Here is an 8,300-nt window from a genome sequence, read left to right on the forward strand (position 1 = left end):
AGTGACGGCGCGATGCCCCTCACGGCGCCTTCCTCCCTCGCGCTGCTCTACTCCGGCGATGTGCTAAACGGCGAGACGGTGGCAGCGCAGACAGCTTCCCCTTCCACCGGCGCCCCTCTTCCTCTTGGATCTCCTCCCTTTCTTTCTTTTTTTTTATTTCATCTTTTCTCTCTTTGTTTTTCTAAAGCAAAGCAATGGGTTTAGGTTAGGTTTGGGGAAGGGAAGGCGGTGGGGTAGAGGGTTAGAATTAGGGTAGTTTAGGTAATTTTAATAAAATTAGGGATATAGAATATTAATTAAAAATCTAATTTTAACTTTTAAGATTATTTTTAAAATATTATTTAATTATCAATTTATTAATTGGTTTTTAATCAAATATTTTAATTTTAAATTAGAGATAATATAATTAATTTTTTTGTTTATAAAATTAAAGTATTGTTCTGGGGCTTACCTAGAACAGGACGGTGGTTGGGCTTGTTTGTGAGGCCCAAGCGTTGGAGGAGGGTGGTCTCCGACTTGGTTTACGTCTGGGAGCCGCCTCCGAGTTGTGTATGTGAAAGAATGGGGGGTGGTACCTGCAAAGACACTCCGATGTCTAAGTCCGCAAGGGTATAAGCAGGTCTAGAGAGTATTGGGACTTATGAAATACCTGAGATGTGTCAGTGTATTTATAATGGTGAACCCATAACCACCGTTGAAGTAGTTCTGCCATTTAAGGTGGATAACCATCCCTTTATCGTAGGGAGGTTGAGATATGGCTCCTGGAAGTGGGTAGAGAGATTTTAGGGGCAGTTACTCATTTGAATGAGTGGTTATCTGCCAGCTAATCTTCGTCCCGACTTCTTTAGGATAAGTCGTGGTAAGAACCGACTTCGTAGGGAGGAGGTCGGTACAGGGCGAGGCTCAACCCTTTGGATTGGGCTTTTCATTTGGTCCTGGGCCTTATCGTTGGGCTAGGGTATGAACAGTGCCCCTACTCGAGCCCAATTTCTTTTAAGACTTGGGTTCGAGTATTCTACTCGGGGTCGTGGTCGACTTGTGAGGGAACCGACGTGATCGTTCGCAACCGACGTGACTTTTCATGACTTTTGATTTTCACAGTTACGTCTAATCAAACGTCGCGTCCGTTAGGGGTTTGCGTAGGTATTAATTACCTTGGTAACGGTGCATTCATTAATGACCGCTTCCATTTTTACCATTATGCCCCTAACGTGCTTATAAATGTTTTCCCTTTCTTTCGTTGTTTCGTTTCTTCGATTTTTCAAATTTTCTTCTCATCTGTGGAGCAGTTTCATATCTGTTCGTGGAACACTTTCGCTGAAGGCTTCCATCTTCCTCCACCCCTTTTCAGGCAAAGGTTGGTTCTCTCTTCTCTTCTTTTACTAAGTGCTTCTTTTTGCATGCTTTTTATTTTTGTTTTAGAAAGAGAGAAGGTGACATCGTAGGCTGCTTAATTCCATGCCCCCTTAGGAACTCTCGTTTTTTATTCTTTTTTCTTTTTCCTTTGTAGTTTTTCATCGTATCTTTAGGAAAAATGTCTTCTGTAGAAGTACTTACTCAATGGGTTGATGTTACGGTCTTGGGGGAGGAATCCTTGGTCGATACCGAGTTTATCACCCACCTTCGCACTCACCACCGAATTTGTACCTCTGAGGAGGACGAGCCAAAGTATGAATTGGTGGTCCCTGGTCTGGAAGACCGGGTTTGTTTCGGGAGGGACACTGAGGAGGTCCCTCATTTTCTCTATATGTATGAGAGTATGATTACCCGTTTGGGTGTTTTTCTTCCATTTTCTGATTTTGAAATAGCTGTTTTACGTCACTGCCGAGTTGCTCCCACTCAACTTCATCCCAATTCCTGGGGTTTTCTAAAAATTTATCAGTTTGTCAGCCATGCCTTAGACTTTCCGACTTCTTTGAGAATTTTCTTTTTTCTTTTCCACATGACCAAGCCCTTCAGTGGGCAAAATAACAAGCAGCAGTGGGTGTCCTTCCGAGCCATACAAGGTCGGAGGGTCTTCACCCTTTTTGATGAATCCTTCCATGACTTTAAAAATTACTTTTTCAAAGTTCAAGCCGTAGAGGGTCACTACCCCTTTTTCTTGGATGAGAATTCTTCTCCTCGCTTTCCTCTGTACTAGTTAGAGGCCTCCCCCTGTGAGAAATATGGTTTGGACGACCTGGATGAGGTGGAGGCGGCCGTTGTGGGGTTCCTCCGAGAAGTGTGGGGAGGACCCATATTTGGATACCAAAAAATTTCTCCAAGAGTCGCCGACCTTTGTCCAGACACAACTAGGTAGCTTTTTTTATTGATCTACTTTATTTCCGACTTGTTTTTACCGACTTGTTTCGCTGACTTTTTGGCTACTAATTGTTTTCTTACAGAGATGGCGAAGAAGAATTCCAGTGAGTCTTACCAGAGAGTCTAGGGGGCCAAGGCGAGATCTCGTGCCAGGACCGGCGGTGCCAGGGTAACTAGCTCCTCTCTCTCTCCTCCTCCTCCTTCTCAAAATTTGGGGACCCCTTCTCGACCTATCGTTATTTCCTCCTCGGCTTCTTCTCAGCTGCCCCCTCCCCCCCGACCTTCTCCTGAGCCAGAGAAGAAGAAGCGTAAGACTTTATAGTCTAGCTCTTCTTTTGAAGGTGAGGCTAAGGTGGATGCTCCTGCATTTATCCAAAAATACATCTATCCTCATACCTGTATAGGTATGGATGATGTTTCTATCCGGAACCACCTCACTATTCTGGCACAGGAGAGTGTCAGGGCGGCGGCGGTGTGCACCAAGTTTCTTGATATTTTTTAGAAGACTCCTCTTAGCTCTCTGGGTTCAACCTCGAGGGTTGAAGAGTTGGAGGAAATGCTTCTCATATATCAGAAAAATGACAAGGAGTTGAAGGAGGAGGTCGCTAAGTTGAAGGAGGAGAGAGATGGTCTTCGGGAAAAGGAGAGCAAGTTACAAGCCCAACGCAATATGGAGGAGGGCTTGAGGAAGAAGGCGCAGGAGAGTTATTCGAGCTTGTTCAAGGACCTCGTGGAGGTGAGGAAGGACTTGTTGAATTCTCGGAATGCTTACGCCGAGTTGGAGGACTCTATTGCTGAAGGAGCCGAGGAGGTCTGGAGGATTTTTAAGGAGCAGGTCAGGGTCCTTGCTCCCGACCTGGATCTCTCTCCTTTAGATCCTAACAAGGTCGTCATTGATGGTGACATAGTTTCTCCTCCTGCTTCCGAGGTTGTCTCTGAGTCAGATTTGAAGACTCGGGGGCAGAGAATCATTGAGTCCCCTCCTCGTCCAAAGGATGCTCTGAGTTCCTCAAGGTCTCACAGAACCTCCTCTCCGTCTCCTATGGATACTTCTCTCTCTGGACCTGATGGCGCTCTGTCTGCTTTTCCCGACTCTGGTGGTGATCCGACTACTCCCTTTGGCTCTGGTGGTGATGTTCTCTAAAAATTTATTGGCTATATGGGGGCCTGGCCTGTGGGTCCCCTCTTTTTTAAACTCTTTTTATATTTGTTGTGGTAGTGGTATGATGACATTACTTTTGGCCTTTTAAGGCCGTAAACAAAATATTTATAAATATCCCCTTTTTTGGATAAGGGTTTAAGTTACCTTTTGTGTGCATGCTTTTTTTTTGACACTTTGGAAGACTTATGTGACATTTTCTTTAAAAACCTTTTTCTTTGGCTTGTCTGTCCTTTTTGAGCTTTTTTGCTTTAAGGACTTAGGACAGTCTTTTGGCCTTTTAATAGGTTTTTCTATCTCTTTTTCACTATTCCTTATACTCAACTTTGTGGTTTATTGAGTTTCTTAGGTTATTTTTGCGATGCGTTTTTTCTTTTACTCGGCTTTTCATTTCGACTTATGAATCGAAGTGTTTCCGAGTATTTCTACTCGGTTATTCGTTTCGACTTATGAGTCGGAGTGTTTCTGAGTTTCTCACGATCAACTTTTATAACCTCTTTACACCGACTTGTACCTCGTCGTTTTATCCTGACGACCATCTAGGTCGGTTCATGGGATTTTCATGCTTTGTCGAGCTTAAGTCGGCGCGTTTCGTAGAAAGAAAAAGAAAAAAACGAGAAGGAATTTATAAGAGATATTGTAAAAGATCTTTATTTATTTGGGAAGGTACTTTACTACTACTAAGGGATTTTGATAGTCTATTTTCCCTTAGCCTCTACTGTGATGCCTCGTTAAAAACCCTTCTTCAGAAAAAACCCTTTGATTTTTGGGAAAAAATCGTGAAGTTGGGAAAAGAGTACATCAGGGAGTAGAGTTTACTTTTAACTATAGTACCATTTTAAGTTACAAGCATGCCATGACCTTGGTAACTCGGTGCCGTTTAGGTCGGTCACCTTATAATAACCTTTTCCTAAGACCTCACTAATTTTGTATGGTCCCTTCTAATTAGCAGCGAGTTTTCCTTCCCCCGATTTGTTGACTCCAATGTCGTTTCTGATCAAGACCAAGTCGTTTGGGGTGAAGCTTCTTCGAATGACTTTTTTGTTGTACCTGGTAGTTATCCTTTGTTTCAACGCTGCTTCTCTTATCTGGGCTTGTTCTCGGACTTCGGGGAGCAGTTTAAGCTCCTCTTTGTGCCCTTGTATGTTTCCGATCTCATCGTGGAGAATCACCCTTGGACTTTGTTCACTGATTTCTACTAGTATCATGACTTCTACACCGTAGACGAGTCGGAAGGGCGTTTGTCCAGTGGCAGATTGTGGCGTCGTCCGGTAAGCCCATAACACTTGTGGGAGCTTCTCAGCCCAGGTTCCTTTTGCATCTTGTAGTCTTTTCTTTAGTCCTGCCAGTATGACTTTGTTGGCTGCCTCGGCTTGTCCATTTGCTTGTGGATGTTCCACCGAGGTGAACTGGTGTTTGATCTTCATACTGGCCACCAAGCTTCTGAAGGTAGAATCGGTGAACTGGGTTCCATTATCTGTGGTAATGGAATATGGTATCCCATACCTTGTGATGATATTTTTGTAGAGGAACCTCCGACTTCTCTGGGCTGTGATGGTGGCTAATGGTTCTGATTCTATCCACTTTGTGAAGTAGTCTATTCCCATAATCAAGTATTTGACTTGTCCTAGGACTTGGGGAAAAGGACCTAACAAATCCATCCCCCATTTTGCAAAGGGCCATGGAGAAGTTATACTGATTAGCTCCTCGGGGGGAGCCACGTGAAAATTTGCGTGCATTTGGCATGGTTCGCACTTTTTCACAAATTTTGTGGCATCTTTCTGCAAGGTCGGCCAGTAGAATCCAGCTCGGATTACTTTCCTGGCTAGCGACCTGGCTCCGAGATGGTTTCCGCAGATCCCATTATGAACCTCCTTTAGTACTTCAGTGGTCCTTGAGGTCGGTACGCACTTCAACAATGGTGTTGATATTCCTCTTTTATAAAGGATATTTTTCACCAGAGTGTAATGTTGTGCTTCCCTCCGGATTTTCTTAATCTCTTTTTCCTCTTTGGGGAGGATGTCGAATTTTAGGTATTCGACCAAGGAATTCATCCATCCGAGGTTTAGCCCAGTTACCTCTAGGACATCTCGTTTGTCCTCTACTTTTACCACAGAGGGTTCTTGGAGAGTTTCCTGGATCAAGCTTCTATTATTCCCTCCTGGCTTGGTACTTGCTAACTTGGATAGGGCGTCTGCTCTGCTATTGAGATCCCGGGCTATGTGCTTAACCTCAGTTTCCGCAAAGTGCCCGAGGTGCTTCAGAGTTCTTTCCAAGTATCTTCTCATGTTCGGGTCTTTAGCCTAATACTCTCCATTTATCTGGGAGGTCACCACTTGAGAGTCACTGTATATCATCACTTTTGCTGCACCGACTTCTTTTGCCAGCTTCAATCCTGCAATCAGGGCTTCATATTCTGCCTGATTATTTGAAGCTGGGAATTCAAATTTGAGGGATACCTCTATTTGGGTTCCCCTTTCGTCGGCCAGTATTATGCCTGCACCGCTTCCTGTCTTGTTTGAGGATCCATCTACGTAAAGTTCCCATGCAGCTGGCTTCTCTTGATCTCCCGCGTATTCTGCTATGAAGTCGGTGAGGCATTGGAGAGCTCTATTGCCCATTGAACCATTCTCCCTGCAATATCCGTCTTTTGGAGGATTTGCTTTATGGGTTGGTTCGTTCGGACTCTTATCGTATGACCTTGAAAGTAAGGTCGTAGCCTCCGTGAGGCTATTACTAAGGAGTAAGCAAATTTTTCTAATTTGTGGTACCTTAGTTCGGGGCCTTGTAGAACTTTGCTGACGAAGTACACTGGATGTTGTCCGACCTCGTCCTCCCTTATCAGGGCTGATGCGACAGCTTTGTCTACTATGGACAGATATAGGACAAGATCTTCCCCAACTAGAGGTCGGGTCAGGATTAGAGGTTGGCTCAAGAACCTTTTGAACTCCTGGATTCTGGAGTCCACTCAAACTGGCTTCCCTTTCTTAATAAAGAGAACAGTGGAAGGGATTTTAATGCTGATCCTGCCAAGAACCTGGAGAGGGCCGCAAGTCGGCCATTTAGTTGTTGAACCTCCCTTAAGCAAGTCGGGCTCTTCATTTCCAGTATAGCTTGACACTTATCGGGATTGGCTTCAATCCCTCTTTGCGTCAGCATAAACCCTAGGAATTTTTTGGCCTCCACTGTGAAGGTACACTTTGCGGGATTTAGCCTCATCCCGTGCAACCTTTTGGTGTCGAAGACTTGCGAAAGGTCTGTCAAGAGATCAGCTTCTTCCTTAGTTGTCACTAGCATGTCGCATACGTAGACTTCCATTAAGCTCCCGAGGTGGGGGGCGAACACCTTGTTCATCAGCCTTTGGTATGTGGCCCCTGCATTTTTTAGTCCAAATGGCATGACCACGTAGCAGAAATTTGCTCGGGGCGTGATGAACGATGTTTTCTCTTGGTCTGTCTCATACATAGGGATTTGATTATATCCCGAGTAGGCATCCATGAATGACAAGTATTGATACCCCGAGCTAGAGTCTACTAGAGTATCAATACTTGGGAGTGGATAAGGGTCCTTGGGACACGCCTTATTTAAGTCGGTGTAGTCGACACACATCCTCCATGGCCGTTTTGCTTCTTGACTAGCACTACATTTGCTATCCATGTTGAATATTTAACTTCTCTGATGAAGCCGGCTTCTAGGAGTGTCTGTATTTGTTCTTCCACCACTAGGGCTCGTTCTGGGCCGAGCTTGCGCCTTTGCTGTTGTACAGGTCGGGATCCTGGATACACCGAGAGCTTGTGGGACATAAGCTTGGGATCTATCCCATGCATGTTGGAGGCTTTCCAGGCAAAGAGGTCAGAATTGTCTCTTAGGAGCTTAGTCAACCCTTGCTTCAGGGTTTCCCCTAGGTTGGCTCCTATGTTGGTATTTTTTCCCTTCCTCTTTGCCGACCTGTATTTCCTCGGTTTTTCCTCCTGGCTGTGGTCGCAACTCTTCTTTGGCCCTTGCACCGCCAAGCTCTATGGTGTGAACTTATTTGCTTTTTCCCCTCAGGTTCAAGCTTTCATTATAGAACTTTCTTGCCAATTTCTGGTCTCCCCGCACCGTTGCTACCCCCGCTTTTGTCGGGAATTTCATGCAGAGATGGGGGTGGATACCACCGCTCCGAGTCGATTTAGGGTAGCTCTGCCGATTAGGGCATTATATGCTGACCCTACGTCGATGACTATGAAGTCTATACTCAGAGTTTTGGATTTTTTCCCCTTTCCAAAGGTAGTATGAAGGGGTAAGAATTCCAGTGGCTTTATTGGCGTGTCGCCTGGCCCGTATAAGATGTCGGGGTAGGCTCTTAGCTCCCTCTCGTCCAACCCTAGCTTGTCAAACGCGGGTTTGAAAAGGATGTCAGCCGAGCTTCCTTGATTTACTAGAGTTCTATGGAGATGGGTATTGGCCAGGATCATGGTTATCACCACTGGAACGTCGTGTTCAGGGATTACTCCTTGTCCATCCTCCTTTGTAAATGAGATGGTAGGAAGGTCAGGCAATTCGCTCCCGACCTGGTAGACTCACTTGAGGTGTCTCTTGCGAGAGGACTTGGTGAGTCCCCCTCCCGCGAATCCACCTGAGGTCATATGTATATGTCTCTCCGGAGTCTGCGGTTGTGGGTCTCTTCTATCTGCGTCATCTCGCTTTCTCTTCTCATGATTGTCCGACCTTTCCATGAGATATCTATCAAGTCGGCCTTCTCTGGCCAGATTTTCTATCACATTTTTGAGGTTGTAACAGTCGTTTGTTGAGTGACCATATATTTTATGGTACTCGCAGTAATCGCTGCGACTCCCCC

The sequence above is a fragment of the Arachis duranensis genome, chromosome 5 (assembly GCF_000817695.3).
Source record: "Arachis duranensis cultivar V14167 chromosome 5, aradu.V14167.gnm2.J7QH, whole genome shotgun sequence".
Lineage (NCBI taxonomy): Eukaryota > Viridiplantae > Streptophyta > Magnoliopsida > Fabales > Fabaceae > Arachis > Arachis duranensis.